Raw genomic sequence first — 23,129 nt, 5'->3', positions numbered from 1 at the left:
GTAATGATCTTTAATGCGTATTGAAAATTTCTGTTCTCAAGTAAGGATAATATGTATCTCAGGTCACTTACAGTCTCAAAGGTTTGTTAGTATACTTTAAAACAATCCTGGGAACAGTTCTACATTGAAGGAGACTAAAGAATCATGAACTCGAGGCAGCGCCGGGGCAGCGCAGAGCTGGCAAGCGCATGGTGGAGGCGGTGCCAATGGGGGCCGCTGAGGCGCACAGAGGTTCGGCGGCGCCCAGGAGACTGTTGCTGGCACGGTCAGGGCAGGAGGTTAGGTGGCAGGAGGCAGCATGTCAGCTGCGGGGCTGAAGAAGCAGTTCTACAGTGTGAGCCATCTGGTCAGTGAGAAGGTCAGAGCGGCTGAGGGGACCAAGCTGGACGATGACTTCAAAGAGATGGAGAGGAAGGTGGATGTCATCAGCAAGGCGGTGACAGAAGTGCTGGCCAGGACCATCCGGTACCTTCAGCCCAACCCAGCCTCGCAGGCTAAGCTGACCATGCTCAACACGGCGTGCAAGATACGGGGCCAGGTGAAGAACCCCGGCTACCCGCAGTCGGAGGGGCTCCTGGGTGAGGGCCTGATCCACCACGGGAAGGAGCTGGGTGACAAGTGCAACTTCAGCGATGCACTGCTGGATGCCAGCGAGTCCAAGGAAGCATCTGGTGGAGGTGAAGGACTCCCTGGAAATAGAGGTCAAGCAGAACTTCACTGACCCCGTCCAGAACCTATGCAAGAAAGACCTGAAGCAGATCCAGCACCATCTGCAGAAGCTGGAGGGTCGCCGCCTGGACTTCGACTAAAAAAAGCGGCAGGGCAAGATCTCCGATGAGGAGCTGCGCCAGGCGCTGGAGAAGTTTGAGGAGTCCAAGGAGGAAACCAGCATGCACAACCTCCTGGATACCGACATTGAGCAGATGAGTCAACTCCCGGCTCTGGTGGGGGCGCAGCTGGACTACCACCAGCAGGCGATGCAGATCCTGGACGAGCTGGCCAAGAAGCTCAAGCACAGGACGCAGGCAGCTTCCTTAGACTCCAAGCGGAAGTATAAGCCCAAGCCTCGGGAGCCCTTTGACCTCGGAGAGCCTGAGCAGTCCAAAAGGGGTTTCCCTTGCACCACAGTCCTCAGGATTGCAGCTTCGGCCTCTTTCCAATCTTCCGACAAGCCCATCCGGACTCCTAGCAGGAGCATGCCGACCCTAGACCAGCCACGCTGCAAGGCACTGTAGGACTTCGAGCCCGAGAACGATGGGGAGCTGGGCTTCCATGAGGGTGATGTCTTCATGCTGATCGACCAGATGGATGAGAACTGGTAGGAGGGCGTGCTGGATGGCCAGTCAGACTTCTTCCTGCTCAGCTACGTGGACATGCTCGTGCCTCTGCCCAGTGACTCACCGGTGCCCCCGCCCCGCCCCTCCATCCACACTGGGCGGCACCCCCTGCCGGGTCTCCTGCTTTCCACGGGGCCCCTGCTGCCAGGGTGGTGTCCAAGCCTGCCGGTGCCACCCAGGCCCAGGCCCTTGAGGTACTCCCTGAGCAGGGTCCCACACTTGGGCTGCCCAGCTGGCCGAGGTAGAGCAATACTAGGGTGCTCTCAGAAACACTAATGTTCCCCCAGGACAGCCCTCACTTCCGTTCTGACCCCATGGGGGCCCAGCCCACTGCCTACCCTCGAGTTCCACGGCCTTAACAGGCTCGGATTGAGTGTCCCTGTGGGGTGGCTCAGAGACAGGACCCTGGTTTTAAATCTTCCCCCAGCCTGGTGCTGACGATGAGCCCTAGCCCCACTCTAGGGCCACTGTACCCCAGCCTCACACATGCACTCTTCCCCAAGGCCAGGGCAGAGGGTCTCACTGCTTCCCCGGCCTGCTGTCAGCTTGCAGCCCAGGGACAGAGGCCAGATGGGATCTGTCCCACCTTCCCCCACCACCCCCTGCAACTAGGACAGAGAACATGGCCTCCTGCAGAGCCCCGCCTCCCAAGCCTTGCCCTCACAAAGCCAAGTACCTTTTCAGCTTTTTAACTGTCCCTAGCCAGGCCCATGGAAGCCTGTGTCACTCTGGCACAAGCAGTCACTACCGGCCACCTACATACCCCCCAGCACACCTCACACGGGACCACAGCCCCAGCCATGCTGCTGAGAGCCAAGTACAAAGGCTCCAGTGAGCGAATGTTCAAGCCCCTGGTGGCCAGGCCTCCCCTTGCTGAGCCACTGCCACCTGTAGGAAGTTGCCCCAGCCTCCTCCTCTAGACCATGGCAGGCAGCCCCAGGGTCCCCAGACCCCTGCCCAGACCAGCAGGTCCGCAGCCCCGACATCTGCTTCCTCTGTCGCCCAATCCAAAATTGTTGAAATGGAGGGTCCTCTGGGCTGGGCCACATTCACATTCCCCTTCCCCTGAGGCCCTGCGAGGCCTCCGGACCCCAGGCTGTGCTCTGCATCCTCAGCAGCAGCACATGAGGGGCACAGACACCCTGGCAGAGATGAGCACACAGCCTTGGGCACAGTTCAGGGCAAACTGAAATGTATGCCTGAATTTTGTAAACAGAAGTATTAAAGGTCTTTCTACAAAAAAAAAAAAAATATATATATATATATATATATCATGAACGCTAAATACAATGTCTGATGTTTGACTGGATTCTGAATTTTTTAAGCCATGTTATGATTGGGACAATTGTGAAAATGTGTATATGGACTGCACAATAGACAATGACAATATTAAGTTTCATTGGGTGATAACAGTATTCTGATTAGGTAGGAGAATGTCTTGGTTCTTAGGGAGTGCACACTGAAGTCTTTAATGGTGAAGGGTCATTATGTCTGCAACTGACTCTCAAATGGTTTGTCCAGAAAATGTATAGACATACACACATGGAAAGCAAATGTGGCAAAGTATTAGCAACTGTTGATTTCAGATGAAAGTTATACAGGTGTTCATTATATCATTTGAAAATGCTTCCTAGCCATCCTAAGGCTTAAAGGAAGAAAAGAAAATGTTTAAAATCAAAAGTTGGGGGCAGGAAAAGAATAACAAAAACTTCGGGCTCATGCCTGTAATCCTAGCACTTTGGGAGGCCAAGGAGAGAGGGGTGCTTGAGCTCAGGAGTTCGAGCCCAGCCTGGAGTACATGGTGATACTCCATCTCTACAAAAAATACAAAAATGAGCCAGGCGTGGTGGCACACACCTGTAGTTCTAGCTACTCAGGAGGCTGAGGTGGGAGGATCACTTGAGCCCAGGAGGCAGAGGCTGCAGTGAGCCAAGATTGCACCACTGCATTCAGCCTGTGTAAGAGTGAGACTCGGCCTCAAAACAAAAGAAACACCTTTGTGTCAAGAGTTAAGGTTGCTATATAAGTAAAATGCTAGGTTATGGCTCTGGGTACATTCAATCTATATGAAGATCAGAGGCTTCTATTGGACCCAAAGGAATACTAGTATCTTGTGATTATTCCTCTATAGGTTTGAAAGATGTGTCAGACCAACTTATTAGATGCAGTTTTAATCTAAAACTCTGTACATTGTATCCCCAACTCACAGACTTCATGTATCCATTGAATACTCTTCTGTTTTCACAATCTTAATGTGGCCCTAATAAAGTTATCCTTATGGAGGACTCAGAAAAGGCCCCCCCACAACCTCTGTAATGTAATAATTATAGTAGTTAACATTTATTGTGCACTCACTGTGTGCCAGGCATTTTTCAGGTACTGATTCATTTAATCCTCAAAACTCATTAGAGGTAGGTACTATTATAATGACAAGGCCAAGGAACAGAGATTAATCAATTTGCCCAAATTCATATTATTCACAGAGCTGGGATTTAAGCCTAGTCTGGCTATGGAATCTGTATTCTTAATGACCATGCTATCTATACTGCTTAAGATTAACCTTGAGAATTTATTCCAGTTACAGAGATTATTTTTATTTCTCTGAAACTGCCCCCAATAAGCCATAACAATACATTAATCAATTATCTTGGTTATCTCTTTTGCCCAAATTTATATTTTGAAAAAAATTCAAACATACCAGAAAGATGAAAGAACAGTACAGAATCCAATGAAAGACTGGGCACTGTATGTCATATCTTCATTTCCTTTAATCTAAAACATTACTCTACTTTTTTTGATCTTTAATGACAAGTCATTTTTTAAGAGTCAAAGACAGTTTTCTTGTAAATTGTTCCACAATCTGGATTTGTCTGTTTCTGCATGATGAGATTCAAGTAAAGCATTTTTGGGAAGAATACTGCATAGGTGATGGATTCTTCCTGCCTCGTGACCGCAGGTGGCTCATAATGCTAAGTTTGATCACTTGTTTAAGGTGATCTTCCAGATCTGTCCATTGTAGTTATTTTGCTGGGTGTGGTGGCTCACACTTGTAATCCCAGCACTTTGGAAGGCCAAGACAGGCAGATCGCTTGAGTCCAGGAGTTTTAGACCACCCTGAGCAACAAGGTGAAACCCTGTCTCTACTAAAAATACACTTAAAAAAGAAAATTAGCTTGGCGTGGTGGTACAAGTCTATAGTCCCATCTACTTGGGGGGCTGAATTTGGAGGGTCACTTGAGCCCAGGGGGTCGAGATTGCAGTGAGCTATGATTTTGCCACTGTACTTCAGCCTGGGTGGCAGAATGAGACCTTGTCTCATAAAAGAATAAAAAATAATTTTTCCCTTTGGTAATTAATAAAAAATCTGTGGGGCAGTACTTTGAGATCAGTGAAGATCCTGTTCTCAAATGTCTTTTATTTTTGTTATTATTATTATTATTTGAGATCGAGTCTCGCTCTGTCGCCTAGGCTGGAGTGCAGTGGTGCGATCTCGGCTCACTGCAAGTGCCACCTCCCAGCTTCACTCCATTCTCCTGCCTCAGCCTCCCAAGTAGCTGGGACTACAGGCGCCCACCACCATGCCCAGCTGATTTTTTTGTATTTTTAGTAGAGACAGGGTTTCAACATGTTAGCCAGGATGGTCTCAATCTCCTGACCTCAGGTGATCCACCTGCCTCAGCCTCCCAAAGTGCTGGGATTACAGGCATGAGCCACTGTGCCTGGCTCAGATGTCTTTTCACCCAGCTGTGTCCATCAATGATAATCCTTGTCTGAATCAATTTTTATTACATTGGTGGTTGCAAAGTGACACTTTTAAAAATTGTCATTCCTTCTACATTAGCTGGCATTATTTCATTAAAGAACAACTCCCTCTTTTTTTAAATACCATTCTTCATGGATTCTTTTTTATAAATTATGTTGTAGCTTTTTGTTGTTATTCGAATGCTCAAATTTTCCAGATTTGGCCAATGCAATCTCTGTTATTTTTTTAACCCCACAATCCAGGTTAATCTGAGCTATTTTTAATGCCCAGATTAATTTCTAATATTTCCCACTCCCAACAGGAATTGAGAAAGGGACTCCAGAAGTTGGGGGCTTATTCAGACTCTTCTTAGAAGTCTACCTTCTTCCTGTGTACTTTCAGCCCAAAGTGAGACTTCTGAGTTGGGAAGAGATACTTCTGAATTAAACTACTGATCAGTGTCACCCAATTCTAATCCCAACCACCTTTATTCTAGGCATACCATACTCACTGCCATGCTTACCTTTCGGTTGGGCACCTTTGTCCTCCTTCCCATTGGTCTTCTGGTTCCTACCCAACTGTCCCGTCCACAGGCCTCAGTAACACCTTTTTGCCCAGCCCTGCGGTAGTGTTGGCCTGCCTCCTTTGCCTACCACTTTGCCTACCTTTGCTTTACCACTAATTTATTGTTTTGTGTTTTCCATCTATAGGATCTTAGCCATGTGGCCTGCTGCCTCTGCCAATTTAAAAATAGCACTGAGGCTGTCTGCAAGACAGTCAAGCTGCATTGCAACAGTGCAGGTCTGACAAACACCATACATTGTCGTGAGTCCAAATTGCCTGGTGATAAATTGTTACATTAAGTATTTGTTTTTATATTTTTATTTTTAATTGATGATAAAATTTTAAGCTAATGATATAATTGCTTTATTTACTCATTCAGAGTTAAACTCCCTCAACTTCTGAACTACTCCTTTGCTGGGAGTCAGGTTCTCAGTTATTATCACAAAATTTAATAATGAAACTGTTCCATATGCATAAAGGACCAAGAGAAAGGAATGGGAAGGCTAGGGAATGACATTAACACCCACACCCAGTTTACTGTGCTCTCTGCTTGGTGCTTTGCCCCCAGTGATAATTTCCTCATATAGTGCAATGTAGTTTGTAAGCTAGTTTTATATGTGTGAGGTCTCAAGTACTCTCTGCCTTTTAGGACAGATGTAGATCCTGTTTTGTTTTTGTTTTTACAATTTTATAAGAGTACAAGTGATGCTGTTTTATTTGAAGCCTGAGGGCTTCTGGTTCCATAACGAGAAATTGCTACCTGGCTCTTCTAATGGAATGGAGGGCTTTTCCATTCTTAGACCATCCAACTCTGAACTTGCTCTGAACCTTTCTATTCACAGAACAAACGCTCAAGTGCTTTCAAGAGTTTTTCTGTAGATTAGGTTTATTAGTACCAACTTCATGACTACTAAAATGTGACTGCTTTCCAGTCCAGACAACTTGAATACAAGTATCTACCAGTGATACGGGGTGGATAATTAATAAGGTTTGGCTACTTATATAAAAACAAGTGTTGCTTATTTTTCAAAACTTTTTTTTTTTTTTTACCAATTAAATTATTCCCTTCTCCCCAAGAGGTGGACAGAAAACCATTGTTAATCTCCTTTTACAGATGAGGAAAAACAAGATCAGAGATGCTAAATGCTGTAGCCTAGTGCCAGGTCTTCTGTCTCCAATTATGGGTTCTCCCCAAGCCCATGTTTCTCCTTTCTCACAATCTTTACTTCTTCCTCTGACCCTCACCACCACCCAAAATACTTTTAATTCTGGAAAAGAAACCCAGCTGCACACTGGCACACTTGACCTTCATGCAGTCAGATTTGGATGATTCCCCATCCAAAATATTAGAGATGAAATGAAATCAAAGTAGGCATCTGACAAAAGTTGCTTTTTCCCTTCTGCATTTTAGGACCTCAAGTAATGTTTATCCAGAAACTGCTATCATACCATAGACTCATTGTATATTTAACAACATAGGCATACCATCTGGCAAATTAAAAATCTCTTAACCTACACCCTGGATCCCTTCCCAAATTTAAGAAAAGAACTAGGGTGGACACAGTGCTTTTTCCATGTCGCCTCTTCTGTGATGGGGCAACGTTATGTGGGAGCAGAGAATGGGGTAGGTGAGTGGAGCACGTGCCAGATGAGGATCTATCAGCAATGGGAGGGGGCCTCCACTTTAGCATCTCCACCCTGCTCCTCTCAGAGGACCGCCTTTCATTGCATTCAGCTGTGATGGTAGCAAGAACACAGGCACACTGAGGACGAGAGAGGGAGCCTTGTGCTCTCTCTGCATCTGAGGCAGGACAGCACAGGGTATGGAGCAGTCTGCAGAGAGGCCAGCTCGTCAGCTCATCAGGGAAGCACTTGTCTTCCACCTTGGGCTTTCACTGAGCCCTAGGCAATTGGCCCCTGGGGATCAACAGAATACTCCTAAGCAGAGTTACTATATGTCACACTATGGAAGGTTCCAAGTAGGTGGCCATGTTTTCAAAAAATGTCTTTTCCTCCTTTTGTTGTTGCCATTTCATAGGTTTAGGATTGGGTGTATGTTTCGCCTCTCTGAGTGGCACTTGAATGTTTGCTGACTCCTACTCTGTGTGACTGGGGCATACAGCTGTGGACTGATGCATGCCGTCCCGTCATCTTTCAAGATCAAAGCAATCTCTTCTTTTTTGACAGCTGAAGAAGCATCTGTAGGGAATCCAGAAGGTCCGTTCATGAAGGTGTTACAAGCCCAGAAGAAGCACATGAGCACAGAGCTGACTACTGAGCCGGAGGCAGCCTTAGACAGCAATGGCATCAGCTTGTCAGGCTTTGGGAGTGAGCAGCTAGACACCAATGACAAGAGTGATGTTATCAGTGTGCTAAGTTACATCTTGCCTTATTTCTCAGCAGGAAATCTAGATGTGGAATCCATGTTGTTACCATTCATTAAACTGTTTTTTTCAAATGTGCAAGATGGAGATAGGCTCCTGAGTATTCTGAAAAACAATACAAACAGCGACTCGCTTCAACCTGCATCTAACAACTCAACTTATGAAAATAAACTGAGAAAGGTATATTTCCTAGAAAATATATTAGATGCAGAAATACAAGAAAAAAATCGATGAAGTTAAAAGGGAAGAAAAAACTGCCATGCTTATGCAGTCCAGCCTTCTAGGTAACAAATTTAAATGCCAACTATTTGAAAAGAACTTAGAAATTGTCCAACCACAGGAAAGCAGCCTGGCAAAGATTCAAAGTGTAGGCAAAAACCTGCAGAGAATGAACAGAGTCCTCATGGGCCCAAGGAGCATCCAGAAAGGCATTTCAAAGAGGTGGGAAAGCAGAGCACCAGGAGGGAAGAGGGTGCGCAGGCATTTGTGCAGAATGCTGCCATAGAAAAAAAGGCTTGGGAGTCCAGCCCCAGGGGAGCTGGAACAGTCTTACATAGAGCAGGGGCCCAAGAACGTAGCGGGAAACGCTGTCAAGCCTTCATTCACCCAAGAGCATAAGCCAACAGTCTCCTCTGTGCTGAAACCCTTCTCCATGGGCGTGCCTTCTGCCTCCACCCCTGCAAAAGCCCTACCTCAGGTCAGAGATAGATAGACTTAGCCTAAGCCATTTTAATTTTAGAAAATGCAAAGGCTAGAGTTAAAAATATGAAGGCTGCTAAACCAATCATACATTTCAGAAAAAAATACTGCTTTCATAAAACTCACTGCCGTGTGGCCCACAGAACACCCAAGGTCAAAAATATTAAAAAGTTGAGAAAGAAAAGTTATCTCAATAGACTGATGCTCACAAAGAGGCCGCCGTTCTCTGCAGCGAAGAGTCTCATAAATTCCTCTTCACAACAGGCTTTTTCATCCTCAGGAGACCTGAGCCCTCCAGAAAATCCTTTTCTGGAAGTATTTGCTCCTTCAGAACAGTTTATAGAGACCACTAATGTAAAAAACACAACTATAAGAAATGCCTCATGGCCGGGCACGGTGGCTCAAGCCTGTAATCCCAGCACTTTGGGAGGCCGAGACGGGCGGATCACGAGGTCAGGAGATCGAGACCATCCTGGCTAACATGGTGAAACCCCGTCTCTACTAAAAAATACAAAAAAACTAGCCGGGCAAGGTGGTGGGCGCCTGTAGTCCCAGCTACTCAGGAGGCTGAGGCAGGAGAATGGCATAAACCCGGGAGGCAGAGCTTGCAGTGAGCTGAGATCCGGCCACTGCACTCCAGCCTGGGCGACAGAGCGAGACTCTGTCTCAAAAAAAAAAAAAGAAAGAAAAGAAATGCCTCTGAAGAAAACGTTTTTATAGAAAACACTACTATGCCAGAAGGCCCCATCTCTGAAAACACAAACTACAATCCTCCTCCTGAGGCAGATTCCGCTGGGACTGCATTCAACTTAAAGCCAACTGTTAAACTGAGACAAAATGGGAATAAAACAACGTGGGCACTGACCTGTCCCCCCAGCCCAAAGATCACCTGAGCCCAGGGAGGTAGAGTCTGTAGTGAACTGTGATCGCACCACTGTATTCCAGCCTGGGTGACAGAGTGAAACCCTGTCTCAAAAAAAATAAAAAAGAACCTGTAAGCTACTCAACTGGAATACTGGGGTTTTGAAAAGTTAGCTTTGATTCTTTTTTTTTTTTTTAATTGTTCTTTCCTTTTTTTTTTTTTTTTTTGTAGCTCACGAAAGAAGTTCCAGGATATGGCTATAACAATAGACTCATCTTGGCAATATCTGTGACTGTAATGCTAATAATTTTGATTATAATTTTTTGTCTTATTGAGGTAAGGACAATAATTAATTCAGGTTTTCAAAATGCAGTCCTGTCTGTGTGGATTCAGATCCCACAAACTCAAAACCAAAGCCACTTTCCCACTTGACATTCTTCTTCAGTAGTTTAAGGCTGAGGTATGCTTTTACTGCAGTGTATATTCCAGGATTTTTAAAGGATCCTTGCTTCCAGGAGATCTCTGTGAATCGAAACCAAGTTAATCCCATTAGACCATTTTAAGAAGTTAAGGTGATATAATAGCAAAATTTCTCCTACCCAAAACTATGTCAACAATTGGATGTACTCACCAAGTCACCCTTACTCTGCCACTAATTTATTTCCTTGTTGCTGAAATGATGAGAGACATATAATCTCCACCCTCATGGAGTTGTCATCACCCTGGAGAGGAAGGAGACAGCCAAAAGAGAGAAGCATTGTCTTGTAGATTTATTAGATTCACATAGTATCATCCTTCTCCAGTGTGTAAGGCATTGCCTAAATAGGTCCAGTTAAAGCACTACAGAGTAGCCATCTTTTAAAAAAATTGTTGGCCACATTTTTAAGTTCACAGGGGAGGGGGAATGATGTCTCATACTCTACCCCTCCTGAGTCCAGGCCCTCTGTGAGATGTGTCCATTTCTTGGACACCATATGAGACATTCCCCCTTCGATTAGAGATGCTCAGCCTACATTAACATGTCTAAAGCCTACATCTGGCTACTCTGGGACAAGTCTTGTTCACAGTGCCCATTCCTGGAGCTTGCCTCTGTTTGCCTTTTGTTTGATTACATGATGCATTACTTTTCCCAACAGGCCAGTGCTAGCATATTGGAAGAGTGATTTAATAAGCTGGCAACCTTGACGCTATGCTACCAATCCAACCTTATTTGCCTCATTCACCATTTCATTATTGTGGCAGCCCTCCATTCCAGCCAGAGCAGCCCCTCACCATACCCCAGTCACACCATCCGCATTTCTGCTTTTGTCTATGCGTTGTCCACCTAAAATTCCCTTACTTCACTCCACCTGTGGGAATCCTATGAATCTCTCAAAAGCCAACTCAAGTTCATCTTTCTGCTTGAAACCTTCCCTGAATATTCCAGCCCTCCTGAGCCTAGTTCCTTTGTGAGATTTGTCCCCATTTCTTGGACACGATATGAGAGACTTCAGAGGCTGAAGTGGGAGGACTGCTTGAGGCCTGGGAGGTCGAGGATGCAGTGAGCTGTGGTCATACTACTGCACTCTAGCCTGGGCAACAGAGCGAGACCCTGTCTCAAAAACAGCCACCACCCAAAACAATCTTGGGGTTTGAACAGGATTATGTTAAATTTGTAGATTAATTTGAGAATTGACATCTATACAACATTATAGGAATGTGCTATCTCATGTCATGTGTTCATTTCTTTTTAATGTCTTTCAGAAGAGTTTTAGGGTTTCCATCATATAGATCTTACATATTTTTTGTTAAAGATCTTTGTATTTTTATTCCTAAATACTTCATACATTTGTATTGCCATTGTAAATGGGATCTTTCTTCCATTTTCTAATTAGTTATTGGTGGTGCATGGGAAAAGTAGTTGAGGTTTTTGTGCTAATCTCTTGATTTTGTATATAGCCACTGTACTGAATTCTCATATTACTTCCAGTAAAATCTTAGTTGAATCTCTCAGGCTTCTTTGGCTGTCTAACATTTATCATTTCATATGCAAATAATCATAGTTTTGTCTCTTCCTTTTCAATACTTATATTCTTTCCTTCCTTTCCTTTTTTTTTTTTTTTTTCCTCAGGGCCTTGTTGTCACCCAGGCTGGAGAGCAATGTTGTGATCTAGCTCACTGTAACCTCAAACTCCTGGGCTTAAGGGATCCTCCTGCCTCAGCTTCCTGAGTGGCTGGGACTACAGGCAGGCAGCTAATTTTAAAAACTTTTTTGTAGAGACAAGGTCTCACTATGTTACCCAGGCTGGTTTTCTGGCCACTTTAGAGGAAGGACTAAGGTTTCCTTTTTTACCTACTTTTAAGAGGTTTTTATTTGGAATTGTCTGTTGAATGTTAGCTAAAACAAGTCAATAAAATGTATTAAGTGCTAGATGCATGCGAGACCCTAAGTTAGATACAGTCAGCCCTCTTCATCAGCAGGTCCACATCTTCAGATTCAACTAGACGAGGCTGAATATTTGAAAAAAGAAACAATAAAAATACAAATAGAAAGTACAGTATAACAACTGTCACCATTGTACAATATCTATACATTTTATTACTGATAACTTAAAGTACATGGGGCCAGGCACTGTGGCTCACACTTGTAATCCCAAAACTTTGGGAGGCCAACCTGGGCAGCATAGTGAGGCCTTGTCTTTACCAAAAATAAAAATAAAAAAAAATTAACCAGGTGTGGTTGTTTACACCTGTAGTCCCAGCTACTCAAGAGGCTGAGGTGGTCAGATCACTGGAGCCCAGGAGGTTGAGGCTACAGTGAGCTGTGATTGTGACACTGCACTCCAGCCTAAGCAACAGAGGGTGATCCTGTCTCTAAGTAAATAAATAAAGTATATGGGGGATGTGTGTTGGTTATATGCAGATATGCACCATTATATGTAAGGGATTGAGCATCTACAGATTCTGGTATGGTGTGGCAGCGGTATCCTAGAACCAATCCCCTGCAAGATATCAAGGATGACTGAACTGTGGAAGAATCAAAGCACTGTTAAACAGCATACAATTCCTGTCTTCAAAAAAGTTATCTCATCAAGTAGATGAGACTTATAATGAATAGAAGGAATGAATACAGATTTGGAGATAGTGGTTGTTGTGATGGATAATCTTAATTTCATTTTCTTCCAAAACAGATTCATTCTCATAGAAGGGCATCAGAGAAAGATAAAGAAGGATCCTCAATGTCAGGTCCCTGAGCCCAAGCTAAGCCATCATAACCCCTGTGACCTTCAGGTACACATTCAGATGGTCTGGAGCAACTGAAGAACCACCAAAAAAATGAAACAGGCAGTTCTTTCCTTAACTGATGACATTCCACCTTGGTGATTTGTTCCTGTCCCACCCCCAACTAATCAATCGATCTTGTGACATTCCTCCCCTGGACAATGAGTCTCATGATCTCTCCCCACTGCACCTTGTGACCCTCCCCTGCCAGCAAGAGATAACCACTTTTAACTGTAATTTTCCACTACCTATCCAAATCTTACAAAACTGCCCCACTCCTATCTCCCTTTGCTGGTTCTCTTTGTGGACTCAGCCCACTTGCACCCAAGTGAAATAAACAACCTTGTTGCTCACACACAGCCTGTTGGTGGACTTTCCTCACACGGACAGACCTAACAGTTGGGAGTTTGAGACCAGCCTGACCAACATGGTGAAACCCCGTCTCTACTAGAAATACAAAAATTAGCTAGACGTGGTGGAGGGTGCCTGTAATCCCAGCTACATGGGAGGCTGAGGCAGAAGAATGGCGAGAACCCAGGAGGTGGAGCTTGCAGTGAGCCGAGAGCACGCCACATTCAGCCTACCTTTGCCATTCTTAAAATTATGTTGTTTTGTTTTTATTGTTGGATTATAATAGTAGTTTTCTTTCTTCTCTTTTTTATTTATTTTTGAGACAGGCCCTTGCTCTGTCACCTAGGCTGGAGTACAGTGGCATGATCTCAGCTCAATGCTGCCTCAACTTCCCAGGCTCAGGTGCTCCTCCTGCCTTAGCCTCCTGAGTAGCTGAGACTACAGGCTCACACCACCATGACCGGCTAATTTTTTTGTATTTTGTGTAGAGATGAGGTTTCATCACGTTGCCCAGGCTAGTTCTTTAAATTGTATATATTCTGAATACTAGACCCTTACCAGATACATGATTTACAAATATTTTCTCCCATTCTGCTCACTTTTAATGGTATTGTTGGCAGCATAAAACCTTTTAATTTTGATGTAGTTCAATTTATCTAGTTTTTCTTTTGTCACTTGTGTTTTTGGTGTGGTATCTAAGTACTCATTACCTAATCCAAGGTCACAAAGATTTACTTCCATTATTTCTTCTAAGAATGTTATCATTTTAGCTCTTACATGAGACTCTGTGGTCCACCTTGAGTTAACTTCTGTGTATTGAGGATGTAGATACCCAGTAGAACCAGCACCATTTGTAAAAAAGGCCATCCTTTCCCCATTGAATTGCCCCACTTTCTCCTTTAAAATTTTTTTGAGGAATGATGTATCTAAAGTACCAGATATTCAGTGTCCACCTTGGTGAGTATTTACATATGACATGCACCCTGTGACCACCATCTAGATCAAGATCTAGAACATGTCTAGCCCACCAGAGGCTCCTGTGTACCTTCTCCCAGTCATTGTGCCCCTTGAAAACCACCATTCTGACTTATGGCGCCATGCGTTAGTTTTTCCTGTTGTTGAACCTCACGCCTATAAAATGGAATCATGCAGTATATATTCTTTTGTGTCTGGTTTATTTCGCTGAACACTATGTCTGTGAGCTTCAGCTGTACATATAGCATGAGACTGTAGTTCATTCTTTTCCATTGTTCTGTAGTACTCCATTGTAAAAATATATCACAACCTATTATCCATTATCCTATTAATAGATATTTGGGTTGTTTCCAGGTTTGTTTGTTTGTTTGTTTGTTTGTTTGTTTGTTTGAAACGGAATCTTTCTGTGTCGCCCAGGCTGGAGTGCAGTGGCATGATCTTGGCTCACTACAACCTCCGCCTCTCAGGTTCAGGTGATTCTCCTGCCTCACCCTCCCGAGTAGCTGGGACTACAGGCATATGCCAACACGCCCAGCTAATTTTTTGTATTTTTAGTAGAGATGGGGTTTCACTGTGTTAGCCAGGACAGTCTTGACTTCCTGACCTCGTGATCCACCCACCTCAGCCTCCCAAAGTGCTAGGTTTACAGGCATGAGCCACCATGCCTGGCATGTTTAGCTTTAATAGATACCAACACCAAACAGTTTTCTAAAGTGTTTGTGCAATTTATAGTCATATTGGCAACAAATGAGCATTCTAGTTGCTCTTTATCCTGACCAATGGTGTTACCAATCTTTTTCATTTTAGCCACTCTGGTAGATGTGTAGTGGTTTTAATTTTCATTTCCTTGATGACTAAAGATGATACCTTTTCATTTGCTTATTGGCCAGTCAATCCTCTTTTATAAAATGTCTGTCCAAGTTGTCATCCCAGTCTTAAATTGAGTTGTATGTGTATGTATTGATTTGAAGGAGCTCTTTGCATATTATAGATATGTCTTTCATTGGACAAAAACAGTATATATATAAAGTATCTTTTTCTAGTCTATAGGACTTGACTTTTAAATCTCCTAATGGTATTTTTATTGAACAGATTCTTTTAATGATGTGCAGTTTATCAGTCTTTTTGCTTATGGTTTGCTTGGTTTTTGTCCCATTTAAGAGATATTCATCTCCCCCAAGGATCTGAAGATATTTGCCTATATTATCTTCTAAAAGCTTTAGTGATTTATCTTTCACAATTAGGTTTATGATCTTCCTGGGATTAATTTTTGTGTGTGGTGTGAGTTAGAAGTCAAAGCTCATATTTTTCCATATGGATATCTGATTGGCCTCGCTGTTTCTTGAATATGATCATGTAAATCACAGAACTGTCAGCGTGAGTCAGCCTCTTTGTATTTACTATTCTGAAGATGCTTCAGTACGTCCTGAAGATTTACTTCCTGAAAATGAATGCTCTAGGACCCTAACGGTTGTGACTGTGCACCTGCCAACTCAAGCTGAAGGTTGAAGAGGAAAGCTCTGCAGCCCCTGCCTCAAGTTGGAGGCAGAGTGACGTCTGAGGTTGGGAGTTCGAAACCAGCCTGGTCAACACGGAGAAACCCCGTCTCTACGAAAAATACAAAAAAATTAGACGGGCATGGTGGCGCTTGCCTGTAATCCCAGCTACTCAGGAGGTTGAGGCCGGAGAATCACTTGAACCCGGGAGGCAGAGGTTGCAGTGAGCCGAGATGGCACCACTGCACTCCAACCTGGGCAACAAGAGTGAAACTCAGTCTCAAAAAACAATAAATAAATAAATAAAGAGATGAGGTCTCACTATGTTGCCCAGGCTGGTCTCGAACTCCTGGACTCAAGTGATCCTCCCACCTTGGCCTCCCAAAGTGCTAGGACAACAGGCGTGAGCCACCATGCCCAGCCAAAATTGTTCTGATCGAGCAAAAATACATATAACTGCATTCCTAAATACAAGCAATAACTAGGATTAGAAAACACAATGTAAATCACACAAATAAAAATAAATTATCTGAAATTAAATTCAAACATAGGAAGAAAATTATAAAGCTATCCTGAGCAATATGGGCCAAAGCTTAAATAAACATAAAAACATAGCATGCTCCTGGGTGAGAAAACTAAATAAACGTAGATATCTCTTTTTCCAAAGTCATGCAATTCTAATAATAATCCCAACGAAATGTCTTTTTTTTTTTTGTGAGAGACAGTTTCACTCTGTCACCCAGGCTGCACTGCAGTGGCATGATCTTGGCTCACTGCAACCTCCGCCTCCCGGGTTCAAGCGATTCTCGTGACTCAGCCTCCCCAGTAGCTGGGATTACAGGTATGTGCCACCACGCTCAACTAATTTTTGTATTATTAGCAGAGACAAGGTTTCACCAGGTTGGTCAGGCTGGTCTCAAACTCCTGACCTCAGATGATCCACCCTCCTCAGCCTGCCCAAAGTCCTGGGATTACAGACATGAGCCACCACACCCAGCCCTTATTAAATTTAACAAGTTTAATATTTATGTGGCAGAAAAAAATAAGAATAACAACAACAAAAAATTGGGAGGCCAAGGCGGGCAGATCACTTGGGGTCAGGAGTTCCAGACCAACCTGACCAACGTAATCCCATCTCCACCCCCAAAAAAATTAGCTGGGAGTGGTGGCATGCACCTGTAATCCCAGCTACTAGCAAGATTGAGGCAGGAGAATCACTTGAACCCAGGGGTCAGAGGCTGCAGCGAGCCAAGATCACGCCACTGTACTCCAGCCTGGGTGACAGAGCGAGACTCCATCTCTTAAAAAAACTGGCCTAATGAGAATATTAAACTAAATTATAAAGCTACAATAATGAAAACAGTATGGCACTGAACAAGAGATATATCTGACTCTATTATAATTAACATAACTGAAAAGATACTACATCACTGTGGAAAGGAAGAATTGGTTAATAAACAATGACGAGATGGCCAAATAGCAGTTGAAGGGGGAATAGTTTATTAAAGCATTTTTTAAAAACACTAAACATAATGTACTTATTTATCAAACTTCTTGAAGAAAAAGGCTTTCCGAGTATAGAATACGAAAACAAAACAAAAGTTAGACAGATTTTGACTCCTAAGATAACACATTTCTACACGTCCAAACAATGACCAATATTAAAAGACAAATAATTCACCATGGAAATGTTTCTAGCAAATATGACAACAGATTAATATTATTTTAAGTCTCAGGTAGATCAATAAGAAAAACATTAAGGCTCTGACATAACTGGGACAAGGCCAAACAAGTCAATGAAAATAAATATGATTAGTAAACAGACAGGAAAATATCCTGCTTCACGAATGTTTAAATGGCACATGCCATGAAATTAGCAAAAAATTTAAAACGCAATTAGCTAATGCTTATAACAGAATAGCGAAAAGGGACATCTTTATTTACTGCTGCGCTAAATAGGCCCAACTCTTTTAATCAGCAGCCTAAAGGAAAAATTAATCATGAAACCTTAAAAATATCCATACACTTAAACTCAGTAACACTATTTTTGTGGAAGCATCCTAAAAAAAAAAATCCTTAAAAAAAAAAAAATCAAAGTTATCTACACCAAGATGTTTACAGCAATTATTTGTAATAAAAAATTTTGAAATAAACATTCAAACAAGAAAAAAATCTGAACGATGGTTGCTGTTGAATCTTCTTAACCAGTTACCCTAAAACCAGTCTTCATGGCTCCCATTCCAGTCCATCCTCCATACTGCTCCCAAATTGTGTCTAAACAGCAAATATATCAACGCTTAAAATCCTGCAATGGTTCCTACCACCTTTAAAAAAATGAACATCTTGGCAAACTACAACAAGGTCCTAACTAGGCTGGTCACTGTCTAGAGCCTCACCTCTTGCCACTCATACCCAATGCGTTAGCCATAAAGAACATATGCAGAACTATTCGGAACTCTTTATAGCTCTCCAGCATTCATTAAATAAAATGCCAAAAACATCTTAATCCATGCTCACACAAGGATCCTGACTTCATGGCACTTAAAGCATAGGAACAATAAACGCCTATCAGTGGGTTAGGTCTGATACTAGAAGAAGAGTTTCTTCGAGTCACAGAGGACAGTTCAACTCAGGTCAGGGAAAGTTCTAGGGATAACAGTAATCTTTGAGTTGAGCCTTAAAAGATGTGCAAGTATTGCTAGGGGCGAGGGTGATTCCGAGTGAACAGAATACGCCAATTTTATTTTTCCACACAAATTCTAATAAACTTGTAATAAGCTTTCTAGACAACTTTGGTTGTGACATGTACTTCTCCAACTTTCAGTTTCTCCTACCACTTAGAGCTACTATGAAAATTAAAAGTGGTAATAGATATGAACTTAACACAGCATCTGGCACTTAAACTTTCCATACATGTCAATCATACAGAAACATGTACAATGCTGATTATGATGGTGTATTTCAAGGGTTCAGCATTCTCAGACAAAGTATCAGTAAACAAAAATGAACGCAAAAAGAAAAACTAGTAAGAACAAAGTTAAACGACCTATCACCATTTAGCCAGGATGAAATCCTTCTCTCTACAGGCCCTAACGAGATCCTCACGTTACATATTACAACAAAACAATAATTTATATTCATTTTATATTGACTCATGAATAAAACGTTAAGTTCTACTAAGTATGATCTATTTGAAAAGAGGAGGATGTGTTACATCTTTAAGACTCTCATCAAAAAAGGCTAAAACAGGCCAGGCATGGTGGCTAATACCTGTAATGCCAGCACTTTGGAAGACTGAGGAAGGAGGATCTCCTTGAGTGCAGAAATTCAAGACCAGCCTGGGCAACCTGGAGAAACCCCATCTCTACGGGGGGTAGGGGAGGAGTAAAAAATCTTAGCCAGTCATGGTGGCATGTACCTGTAGTCCCAGCTACTTGGGAAGCCAACATGGGAAAATCACTTGAGCCAGGAGGTCAAAGCTGCAGTGAGCTGGGAAGGCTCACTGCACACTGTTGCCAATGAACTCCAGCGTGGGCAACAGAATAACACTCTGCCAAAAAAAAAGGCTAAAATAAAAATCTTGTATGCCTAAGTATGACCCTTCATTTATCTTGAAAACTGAATTATGCTAAATGAGATGTTAGTATGCTGTGATAGTAACAGCTCAACCAACAAGAAAAAAGTAAAAGTGATGACTAAAATACACAGACTTTACTATGAATACCAAACTACATCAAGGACGTTGGCATGTTCTACTGCCTGCCTGAAGAGCATTAGACTAGAAGACAGAATTTAAGAGAAAAAGAAGGAGCTCAGCTACACTGGCTTCCTCCTCAGAGACAAAGAAAATAAAATGAATTGGGGACATTCAAATCACTAACACCTCTAGTATATAAAAGTCATTATGGGCTGGGTGCAGTGGCTCACGCCTATAATCCCATCACTTTGGGGACGCCAAGGCAGGGAGATCACCTGAGGTCAGGAGTTCGAGACCAGCCTAGTCAACATGGCAAAACTTCATCTCTACTGAAAATACAAAAAAAAATTAGCCAGGCATGGTGGCGGGTGCCTGTAATCCCAGCTACTCAGGAGGCTGAGGCAGGAGAATTGCTTGAATCTGGGAGGCAGAGGTTGCAGTGGGCCAAGATTGAGCCATTATACTTCAGCCAAGAGCGAAACTCCATCTCAAAAAATAAAGTCACTATGGTGTATAGGCATACTTAAAAACCTGTGAAACAGAATGAAGCTATAATTTTTAAAGCCTTGAATAGATAAAATATGTAGTGAACCAAGACTAAGATGCTAGCATATCTAAAGGGAAATTTTTAAAGTTAAATTTCCTTACATTATAGACAAGTTTAACCTCCTCATTGCCAAGGGCTTTGAAATTAATAACATGAGCAGCAGCATACAAAAACATTAAATGTACAAAAAGATCTGAAATAAATGTTCTGGAGGAGTAATCTTATTTTACTTCTCCATACCCAAGAATTTAAAATATTACAAATTACGACACTAAGCTGCTTTTTCCAGCCTTTGGTTTTCAGAAACAATAATGGTCTAAAAAATTATCCCAAAGTTTTTACTGTAAAGAATATTTCTCTATCCAAATGACTGTAAGAAAAACCTGTATCAAATAGTCATATAAGTATGATATATAAATGATACATTTTGTAATCAATTTGTTATAGAAATATTAGTTGAAGTTGATAGTGTTACTATACAGCCCATTTTAATGATCATATGTTAAGGTGTCATAAAGAACAGAAGTAGCTTGATGGATGAAATCAGATTCTAACCCCCAGTTGCCTGAGGAATCTAAAATTTGGGATTAAATTATTAAATTAGCCCCACTTTGTTAGTGTTGACAAATACCAAACAGTTCACTGATAGTGGTTTTAAGAATAACATGTGGAAAGGTCTAATATCAATTGTGGGCAGAGATCTCATGGTTCAAATATTTCCTCTTGTTCAGAAAGAGAGAGAGTGTGTGTGTGTGTGTACACGTCACCATGCAAGAAATGTTTACACTTTTCAGTAAAGGGGCAATTCCACAACAAGGTTATTACCAACTAACTAAAGTTTATACAGCATCTTGAAATCAAAGGTACTCTATAAATTTAAAATACTAATATGGTATTAACTTAAAGCAAAGAACAATAATTTTAAAACATCTTATAGCCCAAGTGTATTGTAAACCAAATATAAATTTGCTATGGGATCTTTTTTTAAGTGATTTTTTTTCCCTCTATTAGGGAACCCAGATCTAAACGAACTCTAAATGAACTGTTAAACACTTAGTCTAAAGGTATGCCAAACATTTCTTAAGGTCTTCACAAAGAATCAACTTTTTTAAAAAACAAAATGAGGCCTAGGTTAAGTATTTTATTTGGCTTCTCACGATGGACCGCGAAGTTGGGCACCAGCTCCAGACCAATTCCCGGACGCACATCAAACACAGCCCTGTCATTTATCCAGTCAGTCAAAACAATCTTTTCCTTCTATCCTTTAATCTTTACGTCCTTAAAAGCTGCTAATTGGATCCAGTTCTTGAGATCTATTTGCTAAAATCTGTACCATCTAATTTGTAAATGATGAACAAAAATGAAAAAAAAAAAATATGTTAACTTTCCTGGCAAAACAGAAGAGACTACACTGTAACCAAAGAAGGAAGGACAATGTTTTTAATATTTGTCAAATTTTAAGAGAAAACTATTCAGAGACAAGTAGTTGTAAGAAACTCAGAGTACCTCAAACTGTTTTTACTACTAAGAGGACACAAGGTATTTAAAATTCCTCAGAAAAACCTGAAACAAAAATCACTCTATAAATGTAGTTAAATACGCCCTCTTGCCCTAAAATATAAGCATAATCTTTCCTCTTAACAAGCTTTACATACAAATTTTTATAATGTATCATAGGCAGTACAGAAACCACAGATAAACACTTTAAGATCTATTGAGTCATACTAAAAACCTCAACTCATTTTATCTGCAGAAAATCAAAATCCCTATTTTTTTCCTCATTTTCTCTATATAGCCCAGAGGAAAGTAAACGGAAACAGCCTATTTCTGATACCTGAGATCACATGTTCTTTCCATGATCACTGACTCCAGATAGCAACAGCAACAGATAAACTTTAAAGCAACAAAGATCCCCTATAAAGGTTTCCATTGACTCCTCCCAATATAAGGACACTGAATGGGGGTTGGAAATATAAGTATCCCCCAATTCAGGTTTTCCATTAAGAACCACTCAGTTAATGATTCCCTGCAATTTTCCCTAGGGAAAGCATTAAGGTAACATATTATTTAAACTGCAGCCAACATACATTCAAGCTAAATTCTCAAATACCAAATTCACGGCAACTTTTCACCCAGCAAGTTCAGCCAGTGAACTGAGATGCGACACACAGGCATTCAACTACAAAATTAGTCCAAATAAATCTCAAAGTCTAGTGTGGGCAAACATAATTACAGCTTATCCGTCCACGTGCACGCACACACAAATCCTCTACGGAAAATTATCTTTGTCACCACTCACCCGAATATAAACGTGGACAATTTATCAGGGGTAAATGGTGAAGTTAGGATAACGCCGTGATTTCAATTCTTTTTCAAACCAAAGACAAGTTCTCCTAAAATGGGGGTGGCATGTCCATGTAAGAATACCAAAAATGGCACTGTCAGTAAAACGTACCTGTAATATTAAAGATTTCATGCACCTGGAATCATAAACACTTTGTAAGTGTAGTCTTCTATCTGGCAACCCCTCCGGACATTCTTTTCCATTTAGAAAAAGGAAGGGGGAGGGTGGGGAGAGTCACAGAAAGTTTGCTCGGAAGTTTGTATGAGGGCATACTTAGAAATGTACCCTCTCCCTCCCCCTAAAAAAGTGTGTTTTTAAAGCAGGTCTGGAGTTAGAAGTGAGACACAAGTTCTGCGGCCTACAAGTAACAACCCCAAACATGCCACCCTACAATCAGACACTTCCAAAACACAGTGTACAATGAGCCCGAGCCTCGGATCAGACAGGCACACCGGAAAAGTCAACCTGTCTCCTCTCCTCAGAGACGTGAGTTCAAGGTGTGTGGCCCCGGCAGCGGTGGCCGGCGGCGGGGAGTAAAGGTTTTTCATGCGGGCCTAAGTGGGTGTGCAAGGTAACAACCCGGGAACACACACGCACACCCTCCCGTTAAACGCTCCGTCTTTAAGGAGTGTTTACTGCGCGCAGTCAGCAACCGGATTCAATAATCCTCGCCACGGGAGCTCTTCATCCCCTTCACGATCCCACCTGGGCGGTAGCCCAGGGGCTGCTCCCCGAGACCCGGGAGGCAGCGTCGGGCTCTGTGACCAAGACTTTCCGACCTGAAATCCGCTTGCGATGCGAACCGGCGTATCCTCCCCTCCACAAAAGACCCCCCCCCCCCCCCCCCCCCCCCCCCCCCCCCCCCCCCCC

General features: G+C 42.6%; 1 pseudogene; it reads left to right on the top strand.

Moving 5' to 3' along the window:
- The first annotated feature begins 298 nt into the window (after positions 1 to 298).
- LOC111542559 lies at positions 299 to 8,645 on the top strand (annotated as a pseudogene).
- Positions 8,646 to 23,129: the final 14,484 nt, after the last annotated feature.

Source organism: Piliocolobus tephrosceles, chromosome 16 (assembly GCF_002776525.5).
Source record: "Piliocolobus tephrosceles isolate RC106 chromosome 16, ASM277652v3, whole genome shotgun sequence".
In the NCBI taxonomy this organism is placed as follows: domain Eukaryota; kingdom Metazoa; phylum Chordata; class Mammalia; order Primates; family Cercopithecidae; genus Piliocolobus; species Piliocolobus tephrosceles.
The sequence above is the reverse complement of the archived record's forward strand: the minus strand, read 5'-3'. Positions and strand labels throughout refer to the sequence as shown.